The sequence below is a fragment of the Vulpes vulpes genome, chromosome 10 (genome assembly GCF_048418805.1).
Source record: "Vulpes vulpes isolate BD-2025 chromosome 10, VulVul3, whole genome shotgun sequence".
Classification (NCBI taxonomy): Eukaryota; Metazoa; Chordata; class Mammalia; order Carnivora; family Canidae; genus Vulpes; species Vulpes vulpes.
In genome coordinates, this window is record NC_132789.1 from 59,439,661 (window position 1) to 59,452,563 (window position 12,903).

Genomic DNA, 12,903 nt, shown 5'->3' on the forward strand with positions numbered 1-12,903 from the left:
TGGTTTTCATTCTACCTAAATTTTTTGAAGACTAAAACTGATGAGAACTTATATCAAAAGGCACTTGTCTCTAGCACTGTGAAATTTTTCATTTGTGAGTTGCTAACTTGTCAAATCAAATCAGAAATTCTTGACATCTTTATTACATTAAAGCAATTCCTAATATTGACTCAGGAAGGATTTCATTTTCTTACTCCCTAAGCTAGAATTGTACTTTTTTTTTTTTTTAATGCAGTGATGTGAGATTATTTTTCTCTTGGGATCCCTGGGTGGCGCAGTGGTTTAGCGCCTGTCTTTGGCCCAGGGCGCGATCCTGGAGACCCGGGATCGAATCCCACATCGGGCTCCCAGTGCATGGAGCCTGCTTCTCCCTCTGCCTATGTCTCTGCCTCTCTCTCTCTCTGTGTGACTATCATAAATAAAAAAAAAAAAAATTAAAAAAAAAAAAGAGATTATTTTTCTCTTTACCCCTGATGGGGGACACACACACACACACACACACATATATATATATATATATATATATATATATATACACACACACATACATACTTGACCCTTGAACAACATAGGTTTGGACTGCAGGGGTCCACTAAATCTGTGGATTTATATATATATATATACACATATATATATACACACACATATATATACATATATATATATATATACTACTATACTGTCAATGTATTTTCTTAACGTTTCCTTTTCTCTAGTTTATTGTAAGAATGCAGTATATAATGCATATAACATAAAAATATATGTTAATCAATTGTTTATATGTTATTGAGAAGGCTACTGGTTAACAGAAGGCTGGTAGTAGTCAAGTTTGGTAGAAGAAAAGTTATACGAGGATTTCTGATTGCAAGGGCTGGTCAATGCCCCTCACTCCCACACTGTTCAGGGGTTAACTGTAATCACAGCAATACAAAATATGGCACCACGTACTTAATTGAATAATAATCATATGATTCTTTTTAAATAAATAATGTAATATTCTGTAACAACGTCTACCTAGATTAGTATTATTTCATTTTTCAAGTTGAAAAACTGTATTAGGAGGAAGCATAATTAACTTGCAACAAAAATCAATATATAAACTACTCACAGAATCTTCATCTCTAGCTCTTCAAACCAATTTAAGACCCCTAACTATTTATCTATCTTATTCTATAGATACTAAATATACACATACATGACATTATATTGTATTTGGATATATATGAAGATTTTTAAGTAGACATATAACATAATAAAATTAATCATCTATAATAATGACAGTCTGAAATGATCCTGAACTATGTAGTCAACTCACCAGTGGCTATGTTGTTTTCCTTTTAGATAAAAAGAATCTGAAAGAAAGAATACCCCAGAATTCCTAACAGAACAGTAAGTATTTCACAATACAATAATATTACTAGAGCTTCCACAAAATGAGAGGATCCTACAAATTTGTTACAGAAATATCACCTTTCTATTTTCTAAGATAAGAGATTAATATAGCAAGCAAGTGGAGCCTTCTAAAACTCAATCCCAATTTACTGGAGCAACTGAAAATCATTTATCCTATAATCCTCTTAAATAAGAGGCCCAGGTAATCCTTGGGATACACCTATGCGACAGAAATGTTTATGTTGGCCCCACCATATCTTTTGACTAGCATTTGATCATTCCAAATTCAAAAGAAGAAAAAAATTAGGTAAAATTTTATCAAAGTGCCTCACGTTCTCTGTATGTGCCAGAAAATTTATTCATTTTGAGCAAATTCTGAAACAGAATCAAGATACTTTTGTTTATAGTCATTAAATTAGAATTATTAAATAAAAAAAGGCAACCATCTGTAGGCTTTACGTCTATAGTTTAATCTCATTAGTACATTTCTTCCTAATCTTCTTACAACTTAACTATGACATGTATGTCCTTACATAGCTATTAATTAATAGTAATGATTGTTTACCTAAATATGTCTTTGTGAAACACAGTTAAAATTTTTTGCTATCATTCTTTATGGCAGAATTGGTAACATTGTAATTTCCTAGGTGCAAACAGTTACAAATTTTAAGTGTGTGACTATCAAAAATAATAAAGGTAGAAGAGTCCATGTTGATAAACCATGTTGTATCACTTTAACGCCCTGGTTGTCTTGAAAGGTTTGCAAATTCACTTCCGAATTGAATTTTTGAGTGATAGAATCATACATATTTGTTTTACATACTTTATACAAGACCCAGATAATATTTACCATACCCCCTCACAATTTCTTAGTCATCTTATAATTTCATTGTGAACAGCGATCAGTGGCTGTTTTTCTGATCTGTCCTTAAATGATTTTGTCCATTATTCAAGTGTGACATATAGAAGTTGTCTGAATTGTACTTTACATAATTATATTAAAATAGGATTTAGTATGGTTTCGTTTAGAGAAAATTGATTCAAGTAATGAGGTCTTCTGCTCATTTGGAATAATCCTAGAGAAAATGATATATATATTTCCAAGGAAGAAACCATGCATTTTCTGATGTGTTTTGTGCTTTGTGGTAGTTTTTCCTTTTAGCCTTTGTCTTTTATTTAACAAGAACATGGTAAATGATTCATAAATAACTGTAAGGAAAAATGACTAGCTCAAGCCCAAACTTAAAAGTGTATTTCATGCCTTAATGACTTTATAAAATATTTATGAAGAGAAATACTGAGTTAAAATGACATTGTCAAAATATTTTAAGTACCTTAATACAGGTCGCATCTTCCAAAGATTTCATGAATTAGATGTATCAGTACATACTATGAAGTATGATATAACGTGAAGACATTGGAGATAACACAATGACTATTTTTCTTGTCTTTAAAGAATATGTGTGTGTTGCAAGCTCATGAATAATAAATTAGTTTTATGATTTGTATTAAAATTAAGTCTTCTTAATTAAAATTTTTTAGCATAGGAAAGCATATAAACCTGTAAGTCGGCCTCCAAGCCTAAAGCTTAACAACAATTTGGTAACTGATTAGAATATTACAAATGATCTTTGGAGCACATTGCACTTATATTTCACAAAAGTTCCTTTTTTTTTTTTTTTGCTTAAGAAAGCTAAAAAATATAATGAACGGACCATTAAACATTGTATTTTAAAATAATAATTTTCCTCTCGATGACTGAACGCTCAGTGGTACTTTCAAGTCCTCTAAGGGTCAGTTCTCTATAAACTGAATACACTAGATAATAATAATAACAAAGACACATTAAAAAAAATTCAGATGCTCAGGCATGCTTCTCAGAAACTATTCACATTATCTTAGACCTGCCAAACCTCTTTAAATACTACTGAGAGTTGATGTTCTTACATGAAAGCATGATCATCATTAACAGTTTCTCTTTCCTGGCACACCAAATAAAACAAGAAGTTTTCAGAAGAAATGTCCTAAGAGAAAACAGATTTTCACTAGGGAAGTGTTTTGTGATTCACTAGTAAATAAATATTATTTGCAAATGTCCCTCATAAGTTTCAGTAAGTCAAACCATTCTCTATTTAAAGTAACAAGTTCTTATAATCAAAAAGTATAGATGTGTGTGTAATAGTAGCATGGAGTTAAGAAAAAAAACTATCTAGGGTAGTATATTCATTTTACAGACATTACCTCCTCTTACATCTTCATTTATAAAGGGCCAGATAAGTCAACATATTTATCCAAGCTCTCCTAGTATCCAGTGACAGAGTCAAGAAAAATTCTGGCTTAATTAACCACCAACTTTTTTTTTCCTGCCATATCAACTGAAAGTACTTCTATAAAAACCGAGGGTCTCAGATTGGTTCAAGAAGCTTATTCTGAAAACTTAATTTTTTTCAACCAAAACACTAATCAAATTTTGTCCTCTCTCTATCTGCCTAAAACTGCATTTTGATACAGCTCATTAGAATGATGTTTATAGTGGAAAGAATTCTATCACAGAGAGAATCTGAGTTCAAGTCTTGGCTTCACCCAACTCCCCCTTTCACAGTGAGGAGTCCTGGAGCATAGGGGGAGATCACACAACTAAAAAACTACCATATAATAATAATAATATGCAAGAATAATACACACATACAATCTGCCATCAACAATAGTTAAGCAATTACCTCTCTGATTCTCTGTTTTCCTATCTGGCTAGTGGGAAAAAATAATCGCCAAGTCCACTTTCTAAGACTTTCTGACATTACTTTAGATACATGAGTAGAGTGATGTTTATTATAAATTTTGGTTATTATGTGATTATGAAAACCTTATATTACTATAAAAAGAAATTATTTTTCTATGAAAATTTGCCTTTGCTGTTTTGGGAATCTAATATATTATTTTACAACAGTGCATTGATGATGAAACCAAAATTGTTGATTGCTATCAGTTGTAGACAATAATGGTCTTCCAGGAAAAAAAAAAAGTCCCTTTTCCTTGAATTTATAATTTGCCCTTCATCCCGATTAGCTTTCTCACCCATAGGCCTTAGATGAGTTCTTATATAAAATAAGGAGAGTTAGTAAAGAAAAGGGTACATTTATAGGGTTCTTTGTCATGTCAGTTGCTCAACTAATTATATAATGACATTTCATTTTATTATCAAAGGAACATTTCCTATGTTATCACAGTTTTGTAGATAAATGAAAAGGAGAAACAAAAGCTTTATAAAGTTAGTCTAATTAGTAAGCAACGGTTACCATTTGGACCCAGGTCTGATTACTCCTTTCTGGTTTTCACTCCTAACTAAACACATCACAACTAGTGAAGGCAAGGCATGGTGTATTTTCATGCATGAATGATGGTCTGGTGAGAAGAAACGGAAGTAAAAAATTGATCTTTTTAAAATGCCATTGATGCACATAACAAAATCACTTTTATCACTTATCATCAATAAACATGAAATTGAATCATGAAAATTTGTTCTTCAGATGCTAAAATTAAACCAGGGTAGGAGAATTTAATTACTAAAGACAACTATCTTTAGATAGAAAAAGTAGGAGCAAAGTTGAAATGGATAATAGCCATAAGTATAAAAGGTCACCTAAAGGAATAGAATTATATTTATTTGGTTGTAAAGGATATTACCACAAAATGAATGCTCACAATTTATGCTTCCTAGATTTTTTTATGCTTACTACATTATCTGGACTTATTTCCTTTAAAATCTTTGATACTACTTTGGAAATACATTTGTTTCTTTATTCTTTATGCTATAGTTGCTATTGAATACCTACTGTATACATTTTCCCAATTGTTGGAGATACAGGAGTGAACAAAGCGCAGCCTCTGTCAACAAGTAGCTTATATTTAGTATAACCACAAATACCAGAATGTTCACTTTATATAGATAATAATAGTACTTTGACTTACAGTAATAGACCATATTTTAAGACATTCATCTGATAATCATGGTCAGAATCACTATGTTTTTATTTAACAAATGGTTGACAGTCTTGTCACATTCTTTGGGCACTGGGTAAGATGGGTTTTCCACAATCACTATTATCTACAATAAAGCTAAAACAGATTTCATGACTTAAGTATTTCCTAGGATAGTAAAGAATGATAATTCACTCGCTGTGATCAAATTCCAGCTTCACTACTTATCAGCTATGGGATCTAAGGCTATTTAGTAGACCTCCAGATGTTTTAATTTCTCCAATGAGTTATTGAGATAGTCAAATGAATTCAAGATATACAATAACTTTGTTTATATAACAGTATTTTGTTGGTAGTAGGTACTATATAAAGTTAGCTACTACAATAATGGATAGAATTCTATCCATTATTTCTAGGAACAATATGATTTGGATGCTCCCATTGATACGTCTTTATTTTGTTCTGAAAACTTTATCATCTCTCATGACTCTGAAATATAACTTGTATAGTATGAAAGAGATAAAGTAGAAATGCTTTAAAACTAACTACATGGCTTAGTATATATCATGTAAAGTTTAAAGTTAATAAAAGGTTAAAACTAATGATTCAGCGATCTGAATAATTTATGCTAATTTTGATCTGCTCTAACATTCTGATTTATTCACTTATTTGTCTGTACCAGGTGATTATTTTAGATTGCATTATTTATTTTTTGTATTTTAGAATGTTGGCAGTGGACTGAAAGAGCTACGTTTAAGTTCTATTTCTGCCACATACTGGATAAATGACCTCATGAAGACAATTTAACTTCTTTTCCTCAATGTCCCCATCTATAAAAACAAAGATAATAAATCACATTTTATTCCTTATATGAGAATTCCATTCATGTTGATTATGTGTTTATTACAGAAGTTAGTATAACAGTATAAGCAAGTAGCAATTTGTTATTTGCTATTAAGATATCTCCTTTGCAATATTAAAGGGGCATTCTTTTAAATTATAAAACATATACAAGTCTGCAAAGAATAGAGGAAAGAAAGTATGAAGGAAGAAAGAAGGGACGCAAAGGATGGTTAGAAATCTTGAGTGCAAGATGAAATTTGGTTTTGGTTCAGTAAGATGTAGACATACTCTGGGAGGGATCTGCAATGAGTCCTCTCCTTGAAGACCTCTTCCCTCTTAAAGCAAATACTAAGATTAGATAAGGTCAGTAGCATGATTCCCCTTCAAAGAGGTCAAAATAAGACTTGAGACATCTTGATGGTCTTCATGGCCTGATAAGTAGGCTGAATCAGTCCATATTATGATGTGTAGGTCACCAAAAAGGCTTTCTCCCCTATCATGAAATTACTTACTTTGGAGTCACAAATGGGGTCATTTTCTCCAGAAAAAATAAACCTGACCCAACTGTAGGGTGAGCAGGCTTCTGGAAATAAAATATATGTAACATATGTTATTACATAAACCATTTTAAAGTTGATAGTTTTGTGCCATTGCATGGCAAAATGATACATTCTTCTTTCAAAAAATTAATAAAACTTGTATATGATATCTGACATTAAAATCACAAAATTTACATTTTTCACCAAAAAAATCTCAGAGAGCCATTTTCCCCATGATAAATAATATTTTATGAATTTTCTCTGCATTTTAGTACTTGAATTATTTTGTTAGTTTTATATCTATCATTTTAATTGTCTTTGTTGTCTGAGTCATTCTTCTGAAAATACTGTAAAAATTCTCTTTATAATACTGACATAGAATATCAGTAGAAATACTAGTCTCTCTTTTAACGTCAAATCTTATTCTGCCTCTAAATAGAAATATATCCCAGTCTTAGTAATAATCATTTCTCTATCAGCAAATTTCTGGTAAATATCTTATTTTTCTCCTCTTCAAACTTTAATCCTTGGGTACCCACCTTTGCTCAGGTCATGATCCCAGGGTCCTGTGATCGAGCCCCAGATACCCTGGGGTGGAGCCCCATATCCAGCTCTCTGCTCAGCAGGGAGCCTGCTTCTCCCTCTCATCTGGGCTAGGGCTATCTGGGTCATTATCTCTGTTTCTCTCTCTCTCAAAAAATAAAATATTTTTTTTTAAAAGTTAATACTAATATAAACTGCAGACAATTTTCTTTTCTAAAGTATGAAAAATCTGGTTCGGTATATGTTCTATTGTATATTTGAGTAACTTATGTTCCCCGTTATTATGGTTAATATAAATTACTTAACTTGCTATTGTTTTTATTTTCCACTTCCAAAAGAATCCTGGCAAAGCCTGTGTTTATGAATTGGTACGGAATGTTTCAGAGTAAGGAAATAATGTCTCCAAAGGAATGCACAAATGCATTTGTTTTGCTTCCTCAATGACCCCCAAAGTGATACTATCTGAATTTCCAGTAGTCTGAAATATCTGGTAAGAAATCGTTCTCAGCACTAGTTTTGCAGGTTGCTCAGGGTTTTTGCTTATCCATTTGATGTTTGCATCTAGCACAGACACGATTTGCTATAACCTCTCCTGGGAAGTTATTTATTCTTTATTAGGAATGTAATGTTTAAACTATGAAAGATTTAGCCTTGGATTTTCCTTCTCTTTTGGACTTTAAAATATTTTTTTCTAATTTTAGAGAAGATTTTCTTAATGCCCTCAAATTATATCTTAGAGCATTATATATGTGGCAATATTTATAGGCGTATTATAGTATAGAATACCAGGTTTTTTATTTATCTGAATTAGGTCTATTAACAATTCTAGAAAAAATGAATTTGCATATTTGTAAAATTATTAATATATCCATTACTTCCAATTATGATATTTGCACAATTATCAATATATATTTTACAAAGGCAAAGCCAAATGTGTCATTGGGACAGTGGAAGTAATGGAGAAAATACAGGCGTCCTCAACCTGGGAAAGAGCTACGGAACAAGATATATTTTAAGATGTTTTTCTTTCCACTTCATAGGATAGATATTTGCTCTGAGTGTTTGCAAAAACAGATCCATGAAAACCCACAGTTGCACTGAATCACAGTATTTGCAGGCTTGGGGATGGGCCTGAATGAGTGAGAGGAAGACAGGGGCAAAATGCTTCTCCATTTTTGCTGATACTCAGTTGACCCTGCCCCAAAATGTGGACAGTAAGGTCACCCGGCTTTCCACACACGCGCTTATCTCTTTCTAACCTTTGCTTGTTTCCTGAGGTGATTCTGCTTCCCACCAAATAGTCTCCAGCCGCCTTCTCTTTAAAGTGGTGTTGCCTTCAAATTTTGCAGCCCCATTTTTCTCTTCATCAAAATGCCTCAGTATGACTGGTCTGAGGGAACACCTAAGGAAAAAAGGAACTGAGTCAAAGTATTTCCACCAGCCCTGCATTCTCGCTGCCCTTGCCCTACACACACAACTGCAAAACCAAATAAGCAGATGACAAGGGCAGTGAGAGAGTCTGAAGTGAATTTAGGTCGGATGGGTGGAGATAATGGGGGAGAGGAACGCAGCTCCTAGATGCAGCATCCCTGCACTGCTCTTTACATTTCCTTCCAGTCCTCTATGCAGGAGCCCAGAATGCCTTCATTTTCATACCTACAAGTTTTCCCAGGAGGTTTTTTTTTTTAATATTTTATTTATTTATTCATGAGAGACAGAGAGAGAGAGAGAGAGAGAAAGAGAGACAGGCAGAGAGAGAAGCAGGCTCCCTGCAGGGAGCCTAATGTGGGACTTGATCCTGGGTCTCCAGGATCAGGCCCTGGGCTGGAGATGGTGCTAAACCACTGAGCCACCCGGGCTGCCCTTCCCAGGAGTTTTGGTGAGGCTGGTGATAGATGCTTTCCATGAGGTAGAGTAGGCTAGAAATTATCCGTGCTTTTTTTTTTCTCTCTTGAAATGTATTGAAAGTACACGATTAAGTATAATTTATCTATATTTAAATTTTTTAACGTTATTTTAAATATCCCAAACATAAAAGCATCAACTCATGAAATATTTAAGGTCCCTTCCACATGAAGGAAATGCCTTTGTCTGTACCATTGCGCTCATCAGATCAGTCTGCTATAATGAACTATAACAGGCTGGGTGGCTTATAAACAACAGAAATTTCCTTCTCACAGCTCTGGCGGCTGGAAGCCTGAACTCCCAAAGACCCCCCACCTCCTGACACCATCACAAGGGTGTGAGGATTTCAGTGTGTGAGTTTGGGGGACGCGGGGCAAGCAAGCATTCAACCCATTGCAACCAGCTATACCATTCATCCTGTTTGACAACGGAGATCAAGGAAATCATCTTGAAATTTTAACTTCTAATTTTTATTACAACTATGGTTGTAAATATATGTTTTCAATTATCACCCCACTAGTAGTGTTGATCAGACAAATGCCATGCTCTTTCTGGGCTGGCATCAACAATCCTGGAGGTGGCACAATGAGGCCTGGGCCAGCCTACTGCACCTGATTTTGCCAGACTAATTGTCAGGTGGCCCCCAACAAGCCCGTACCTCTGTCCTCGTATTACTACACTGCAGTGGCCACTGGGAACTGAACACATACTTCCTCCTGAATGCCTTGCAAATCATTTCTCTGAGAAGTTTAAATGCATATTTTGTAAATGAGGAATTCTGAGAGGCAAACTAACTTCCTCAAGGTAGCGTACCTTATAATTTTTGAGCCTGATGGAGACTAGGGCCTGTGTAATGCTGAAACTTCTAATCTTAAATACACAAATTTCTCAGACTTACACCAAAATGATGTTTGAAGAGTTTCTCTTTGCATGAGACAGACGGTCAACTCCCTCACTATGGGCGGCAAACCATCTTTTTTATCCCAGACCCTGACACAGGGTAGGTGTTCAATGCCAGGTGAACCAGAGTGATGACTTTTTAACCCTTTTAGCACTGGCTTTATCCAAAGTTCTCTTTTCTCTTGTCTTCACTTAAAGCTAGATTTAAGTGAAACACCCCAAACACTCCATTACACTGCTTTTTATTTTCAAGAGCTGTATCTTTAGCCTTGGACAAATCTATAATTTATTTATTTTTTACCTTTTTTTAAATTGTGATAAAATACACGTAAGATTTATCGTTCTAATCATTTCTAAGTGTACAGTTCCGTGGTATTAAGTACTTTCACACTGTTGTACGATCATTACCATTGGTACCACACTGTTGTGTCCATCATTACCACCCCCAGAACTTCCTCATCTTTTCAAACTGAAATTCCATGTCTATTAAATAATAACTCCCCATTCCCTCTCTCCACAGTCCCTGGAAATCACTATACTATGTTCTGTCTCTATGAATTTAACTCTGCTACATACCTCATGTAAGTGAAATCATGGGTATTCTGTGTCTCACTTACTTCATTTGGCATAATTTTTCAATGTTGTAGCATATGTCAGAATTTCTATCCATTTAAGGCTCAATAATTCCTTTGTATGTATATACTACATTTTCCATGTTTATCCACTTACCTATAATTTATTGAATGATATAGTTGTCTTCAGTGGATTTTTTTGGCCAATTCCCTAACTAAAGATGCAAATATAGAAGTGCAGTAACTTTGTGGCTTCCAGGACACCTCTCATTTTATATCATAAACCCATAAATTAATCACAGAAAACTAGCTCAGTACAGGCAATCAGCAAAAGACATAGATGAGTTTAAGGTAATTTAGGGTTCCTAAGTCATAAATATGCCACATCTTAACTGCTCAGACTAGAATTCGCCTGTCTTCATTTGATTATCTGATGTTTGGATATATCAACTGTTCTTTAGAAGATTTGCAAAGCTAGAGGTATTTTTAAATTGACTTTTCTCTAAAAACAAATAGAATAATAGGGAGGGGATTGTTGATTTAAAGTGGAAATACAAATTTATAGCCTTCAACTTTTCAAATGTTACCATTTAACTTCTCATCCACATTATGAAATATTTTTCCCCAACAATTACTGGATGAATCTTAAATCAGTAAATTCTTTCATATTTTCAATATATATTCCTTATGTGCTTATTAATAGTTCTATGGCTAGCATTTATTGAATGCAAGATACACACATACATATGTACGTATCTGTATATGTCTTCTAATAGACAAGCTTTGTCACCATTCTAGAGATAAGGAATCTGAAGATAAGAAAGATTAAGTGACTTTCACAGTTAGTAAGTATAAGAGTTGGATTTTGAGATCAGGACTTCCAGGGGGCAGGGCTGGTTCTCTCCGCCACCTTACACCGTCTCTACTCTGGAGTAATTCACATTACAGTGGGATGAATGGACATACTAAAATTAAATGTAATAGTAGGAAGTTAAGAAATACTTGGAAGCCAGCAGGTAGATGTGGCTTAACACTGCCCGAAAAACTTCACAAAGGAAAGGGCATTCCATAGTGACCTTACAGGACTTACTCCCATGCTGGATTTCCACGTCTCTTAGGTGATCTTCAGTAGTATGATCCATAACATTTTGTTGTTATTTTCTGGCCTGTTGGGCGAGGCACTGAAACCTGCTTCCCAAGGTCTATGTTGCTTTAAGTTACTGTGGTGAGGAAATTTCACAGTCCTGTCATGCTTTTGGTTAATACAGTTTTGTGTTTTGCTTGGGAAAGACTATTCTGATAGTGTCCTATTGATTCAGATGTTTTCTGACAGTAGCTGCCTACCAGGTTTGCCTTCATTGACTTTTCAATGTTCTGTTACAAATAACTTGCATGTACAATTTGATACTGAAGGACACAGAAGGTTCCCCACTGCGCATGAAGTTGGAGCAGCCCTGCACATGGGGTGGTGGGTACTTATTATCATTCTGAAAATCACCCACTTGTCCTGGGTGGCTGCCATAAAAGAGCTGTGTTTTCTGTTATTTTTTCTTCTCCTCCTTGTTTTATTTTTCCAGACATTCCAATGCATCTCTTATTCTTCAAAGGTTTAAACTTCACTCTTAGAAATCCCCCATGCTCACTGAATCTTGAAATATAAAATCATAGGTATTGTCTCAGTTTTTGAACACCTGGAATCCCAAATAGCTTGAATGGCAAGGATTTATTTGTAGAATTTAAAAGATGTCTTTTTTTTCAATTTTTCTACAATTGTGGATGGTTAAAAATGTCTGTTATAATAATAAGATAATTATCGTTATTAAATTATTAAATTCCTGCTGTTTATCAGTCTCTGTGCATAGCAGACTTTACAGGCTATCTTTAATTTTGCCAAGGTAGATGGTAGAGGTAGATGTCATTACTTTATTTTACAGAAGAGGAAAGTAAGACTCTGAGAGGTTAAGTCACTTGTCCAAGACAATAATAATTACTTCTATCTCTCTAATCATGCTTGGCTATTAGTTATCGAAAATGATAGTAATATTTTTTGGATTTGCATAGCACTTCACAGTTTGTATAGCAGTTTCACATATGGTACCTCTTTAACCTCACAAATCTGGTATCAATTCTTTGCATTCCATCTTACTTTGGGAGACCATTTAGAGACTCCCGATTCAGAAATGAATTATGGATTTTCTTGTGCTAAAATATGTTCTTTTGGCAAGCATCAT

At 34.1% G+C, this 12,903-nt stretch overlaps 1 protein-coding gene across 6 annotated transcripts in view; it reads left to right on the plus strand.

The window, feature by feature from the left end:
* The window catches only part of SYT1 (synaptotagmin 1), a 531,062-nt gene that overhangs the window by 181,403 nt on the left and 336,756 nt on the right, over positions 1–12,903 (plus strand). For 4 of the 6 annotated variants that reach the window (XM_025992159.2, XM_025992158.2, XM_072724442.1 and 1 more), the window contains one exon: positions 1,342–1,389. The exons of the other annotated variants lie outside the window; for them this stretch is intronic. The gene's annotated coding sequence lies outside the window, so the exon portion shown is untranslated. The remainder of the gene's footprint in view (positions 1–1,341; positions 1,390–12,903) is intronic. 6 annotated transcript variants of the gene reach the window in all.